Source organism: Sus scrofa, chromosome 1, assembly GCF_000003025.6.
Source record: "Sus scrofa isolate TJ Tabasco breed Duroc chromosome 1, Sscrofa11.1, whole genome shotgun sequence".
Lineage (NCBI taxonomy): Eukaryota > Metazoa > Chordata > Mammalia > Artiodactyla > Suidae > Sus > Sus scrofa.
This window is the reverse complement of record NC_010443.5, coordinates 186,345,177-186,351,176: the sequence shown is the minus strand read 5'-3', so window position 1 is coordinate 186,351,176 and position 6,000 is coordinate 186,345,177. Positions and strand designations below refer to the sequence as shown.

Sequence of the window (6,000 nt, the reverse complement as noted above, 5' to 3'; positions counted from 1 at the left end):
ATATATAAAGTTCTTTTGTGTCATTTTTCAGAACTGTTCCTTTAAATGAGGGACTTCCTGCCCTCACATTGGAAATTAGGGTGCTTCATTTTGAAATACAACTTTTAAATGAGGGCTATTCCTCTTGAAAACATATATTATATATGTATATATTTACATACATATTCATATGTTGTATCTATATATCTAATCTATATTAGATAATATGTATGTATATATATTAGATAATATATTATATCTGTATATCTGATGTATTTCTACTACAACAACTTCTTTGAACTTTATTTTTAGTAGCTACTTTCACAAAGACCGAGACTGGGTCCCTCTTTGTCCTTCTCTAAACTCATAGTGGAGCAAGCATCCCAGATCCACCATATGTCTGTTAATAATTCTAGAGTTGGTCTATTCCAGGTGAGAGCTGTCCCATGGGGAAGTGTGTGGGTATCTATGGCTGTCAGGCTATTCTGTGCCAAAGTGGTCATTTGCCAGGTTGTTTGATCAAGGTAAAGAGTGATAGGGAGTTCTCACTGTGGCTCAGTGGGTTATGAACCCGACTAGTATCTGTGAGGATGTGGGTTCAATCCCTGGCCTTGCTCAATGGGTTAAGGATCCAGTGTTGGTGTAGGTCATGGATGCAGCTTGGATCCCGAGTTGCTGTTACTGCTGTGTAGGCCGGCAGCTGCAGCTCTGATTCGACCTCTGGCCTAGGAACTTACACATGCAGCAGATGAGGCCCTAAAAAGCCAAAAAAAAAAAAAAACAAAAAAATGGTAAAGAGGGATAGTATTCAGAGCCCAGGTCACAAAGGCAAAGGCTGGAATTGGAAGGCTAGGTAGATAGGCTAAGTTTAGAGCACTGAAAGAGAGAAAGTGTAGAACAGGTTAGGAGGCAGTTTGGAGGCAAATTCTATGCACCCTGGGCATCTACTGGGATGTCCTTTCTCAAGGGCAGCTTGGCACCTTTTGCTGGTTGAAGGCTGATTTTTACAGTGAATGAACTCTGTGGGCTATGATAGTGACCCATTCTAGGGATTTGCAGAGTCCTGAGGGGTCAGTTCCTTTGGATCCACAGCATGATGTTGACTAGCCAGAAAGAAGACAAGTAAAATCTATCATCAAACTGATATTAAGCACTTTCATTGTTTGTTTAGTGGCATTTCCAACATGAGTTAGGGCTTTAGATATTCTTGGAGACAGTCAAGGTTAAAAACAAGCTCTCTGAAGTTCAACTGTCAGGGTTCAAACATCAGCCTCACCACTTATTAGCTGGTAATGGTGTTGTGTAAAATAACCTAATCTGTCTAAAATTATTGACTCTGTAAAATAATCCATTCTTCTTTATGAAATGGTGTGAGCTCCTGCCTGCCTCCTCCACTGCCCCACCCCCAACTCCACAAATTTTTCTCGGGCTGCCACAAATTGCTGGATGGAATCATATGAATTCTAAATTACTTTTTTAAATTGACATTACTTTGCTGCAAGCCAACTACTTCATAAGCTGTGTCAGCTAAAGGTCTCCCCACCACTTAGTCTGAAAAAGTTTTTGCTGTCATATCTGTCCTGTTAATTTAAGCAGAAACTGTAATTAGATGTAAGTGGTCCTGTTCCCACAGAAATGAATGGCAGCATCTGTAGAGAGACAACCGTTCCAAACCCTTTTGGCTACCAGTGCTCTACAAGTTAGCAGTATGGAGTGAGGCCCAGATCCAGACTTCTGTCGGCCTAATTTTATATCTGTGGACGCACAACACTAAATCCAATATTTCTAATGCCTTGCTGTGATGGGTGCAAAGCCAAGCACATTCCAAACTTTTGTGTTGGTGACTCCTCCTGAGAAGGACACTATGTATATGTGTGTGTGTGTTTTCTGTTTTCCTAGATCACTAGCATAGATAGCAAAAAATAAATAGCAATTTGATAAGTAGCTATGTGCAAAACCAGCAGCAGTAAAAAAGTTGTGTTTATAACTGAGCAATGGAATCCAGAGATATTTTGAATAAATATGTTTAGTTCCTTTGTTTACTTCTCTGATTAAGGAACTAACTGCTTATATCCTGAAAGTTTGGACGATGATAGAGTCAAGTGCCAGGGCCTCCTGTGTGTGTGGGGATATGTTTGCCAGAAGAGTTATTTATGGTATACAAGTTTATATCTAGGGAGTCCAAGAAATCTATATTGAGACAATTCATACTGTCCTGAAACTTCAGTAGTGCAACAAAACTGGCAGTTGTTGAATATCTACCCCTTGTCTACACCACACTAGACACTGTAGGGTACACAGGAGTGATAGAAAACGTGAGTTTTCAGTTTGGCCGGGGGTTCAAATACACGGACTCAAAGTTAACTGTCTAAAATTGAGTATAATAATAAGACTAAAATCCTCTTCATGGTAAGAGAATCATGCTCCAATAAATTCATTTGCTTAAAACCTGGCATCATATTGCAAGATTAATGAAATGGCCAGAATGAGGTTGCCCAAGTAGCCATCTGGGAGTTCCAGGGGTCTTTGCCATCTAAATCCACTCTAGTCCTGGCCACAATTTGGTGCCACCTGGTGGCAGTTGTCCACTCCAGCTTAAATGTACATGGAATGATTCTGGGCCCTGTGGTTGATGGGATTTCCAGGAAAGAGGCAGTGATTCCAGGAGTCTCCCAGAAAGTTGGCACCCATTTGGTTAGCTCAATCCAGGGAAATTGGGGATGTAGAGACCACACTTGGCTTCCCTGATTCCTGATGGCGTTACCTTCTTCCCTGCTTCTTGATGGGGCTCATTTCTAAGCAGCCCGCCTTCCCACCCACCAGTAACTTTGAGAACAGGACTGGGAAGGCAATGGCAGCTAGTCATTATTTTGTTATTGTTTTGTAAAACAAATTTTAATTTTTTTATCTTAAAAATTTGGAGAGTAGTTATTTCCAATGTAGGTTGTAGCAGCAACAGTTTCTTGAAAGAAGTTAGACTTGTGTCTTCACAAAAATGTGAAATACAGTTTGTCAGGAAAGACAAACTTTATAATATCACGTAAAGATATTATTCTGGTTGATTTTGCAGTCTTTCTAGAAAACAGTTACCTAACTTAGCATGTATTTGATCAAATAAGATACATTTGGGGAACTTGGGGATCTTTTAGGGTTATAGTAAGGTTAAGAGTCTGTATTGGTATCTGATGGTGTTTGCTGTTTTTAAAATATTTGATGGCCTTTAAGCACTTTTGGCACTAGAGAAAATGCTTTTCTTCACAGATAGATAGTTGGCTGTACTAATGCATGGCAAAACACCATCCCCTGTGACAGGTTTGAATATAAAAGCTCAAGGAGAAGGGTGGGGGAGGGCGAAGAGAAAGAGAAAGAGAAAAAGTGCCCCAGTGCGTGCCTAAGAATTAAATATTAAGTTACCCTGGATTTTTCTAATTTAAAAAATGGGCTTGCCCTTTATGTAAACGGAGCAGGTTTGCCTGGAAATTTGATTTTAGTTGGGTCTCAATCAGGCAAATTACAGATACTCCAGGGATCAGACAGGAAATTTAAGTTTATATCATTTGTGTAACTCATTCTTAGCAAAGGTTTACTTTCTGGTTGATTCACTTGCTGTTACCTCTTCCCTTCATGATTTTCCTATTTTTCCCTATGGTTAATGCTTTGATTTTTTTTTTTTATGTACTGCATTTTAATCTTTAAAGTGCCATGCAGGCAAGAATTAATCTCTGGTGGAATTTTTCCATTTTGTAGATGGAAGAGATAACAGAGGAGATGTAGATGGATTGTCTGGGACTCCAAAGTGGAATGTTTTCAGAGCTGGGATTTGGTGAGCAGTCCAACCCCTAGAAATTCTGAGGCAACTTTAAATGTTTGTTTGTTTCCGGATTGTAGCTCCTCTTGAACCACATCTGTGAGTATATGTGTTTGTATGATGATAGGGGAAGAGGATGAAGGGTGACCAATGGGTAGAGTTAAATGGTATGTTTTCAACTGGTGCAATTATAAATATATATATTCAAACAAGAAACCTGCTGATGGTCTTAGATATAATAGAAAGTGCTCTGAGCAATTGCTTTATCCCTTTGGGGCACAGTGCCCTCATCTATAAAAACAGAAACAAAGACAAAAATATTTACAGAGCAGCTGTACATTACCATATGCCTGAAATTGAATTAGGTACATTCATGATGGTCACTGAATTTCCCAAAGCCCAGTGTGTTAGATAAAGGAAACTCAGATGCCGTGACTTGTTTAAGATTTGTCTGGTTCGTTTAACTGTGAACAGAAGAGTCTTATCCCTGGGCCTAGATCCAGTGCTCTTTCTGTCACAACATAGCTCCCTCATAGAGGGCAAGAACAACTGACCTTGCAGGTGCTAGATGACTCTAATGTAACATGGTCCCATGATGATGGAGCGGATATAATTCGGTGAGTCTAAGTAGAATATAAGAAATAATTCACGAGCAGTCATCATTGTGATGGTTCATTGAGTCTAGAGGAGTGGTTCTCTACCTTGACTTTACATCAGCATCATCTTGTGAACGTAAAAAAAAAAGCTAATACTTAGGTCTGTCCTCAGAAACATTAAGTCATGAGAGAGGATCCAGACATCAACTTTTCAGGTCTCCCCCAGCAATTCCAATATGCATCCAAGGTGGAGTACAACAGCTTTAGACTTAGAAATTCATACCAGTGTACTTCCTTTCTTGAGGTTGGTTGACCTACTCTCTCTCTCCTGCACCTCATTTTCCTTTGCTCTTAGCCGGTGAAAGGACAGCAGCCTTCATCTTCCTTGCTCATTCTCCTTCCCATTTGTAACAGAGCATGATTGCTGTAGGGGAGAGAAGAAGGAAAATTAATAACAACGGGCATAAACAACAAACACTGGCAACAGGTCTGTTTCTGACAAAGACTTAGCGGTGCATAATCATGACATGCCAAAACATTAGCAAGGAAGCTACTCACGCGTGACTGGCTCTGGTGGCTTTGGCAGCAGATAGCAACAGGCTCTAGGGAGTGGCTTTTCCACCCAGTGCAGCCCCTCACTTAGAGGGGGGTGTTGTGGCTTTCCTTTAGGGGGAGAAACAAAAGGGACATGCAGTGTCAAAGTATTCCCATGCTCAAAATGACCCAACACCATATGGGATTCTATGAGCTAGAAAAAGAGTTGATTAAAATTTCAACCCTCTTCACAGACCAAAAGGGATTTTATCCCCCAATCTGGCATATTTAGACTGTGACTGCTTCTAGAGCTGGATTATGCCCTCATGAAAATGAGTCTTAATAATTTCCATGGGTTCTTGTTCAGAGTTAGGCCTGTCTAGGAATCTGAATTTAAACTCTGACCGTTGGAAATCCACACTTCTTGTAATAATAAATATGGCAGAATTATAAGCAAAGATCCAGGTCACCTTTTTAAGTTAAAAATGTATGTGCATTTCATAAATAAAGTGACAACAGTGGGGCTGGGTAGTATTTGGAAAAGGATTTCTCACATTTTTTCAACATTAAATGTGTAAAGAGTAGTTTTAAATGACTCAGTTTTTTTTTCTGGTGCTCTCAGCTGGGTGAGTGAGGAACAGTGAAAGTGAAAATCTAGGTGTTTCCAAATTTAAGAGTGGTTTCCCCCAACTCTCAGATTGTCAGAGAGAATTAAAGTGCTCTTTCATTTTTCCCAGCACTTGGAGTTGTTTCAATTATTAGTGACCGACAAGCAGTAAGAAATGCTTTTAATAGTTTTTAGCCTTTTTGTGGTGAAATACACACACACACACCAGAAAACTGCAAAAAATAATAATAATGTTTAGCCCAATGATCTATCACAATTAACATTTGTGGATCTGCCACCAGGCCAAAGAATAGCATGTGGCAAGCCCTCCTGTAGCAAATTTTCTCAGGTAGAACAAGGCCATCATTTTGAAATTCTATATTTCTTCCTGGAAAAGTAAGAACATAAACATTTGAAGCTGGTTTTTGAAAGACTCCTAAGGGGTCGGGGAAGGAAAGTTAGTGGGAAATGTCGAG

General features: G+C 39.9%; 1 long non-coding RNA gene across 2 annotated transcripts in view; it reads left to right on the top strand.

The window, feature by feature from the left end:
• LOC106509119 overlaps window positions 3,673-6,000 on the top strand; it is an 89,601-nt gene continuing 87,273 nt past the window's right edge. For both annotated transcript variants that reach the window (XR_002347067.1, XR_002347068.1), the window contains exon 1: window positions 3,673-3,802. This is a non-coding gene — a long non-coding RNA (uncharacterized LOC106509119). The remainder of the gene's footprint in view (window positions 3,803-6,000) is intronic.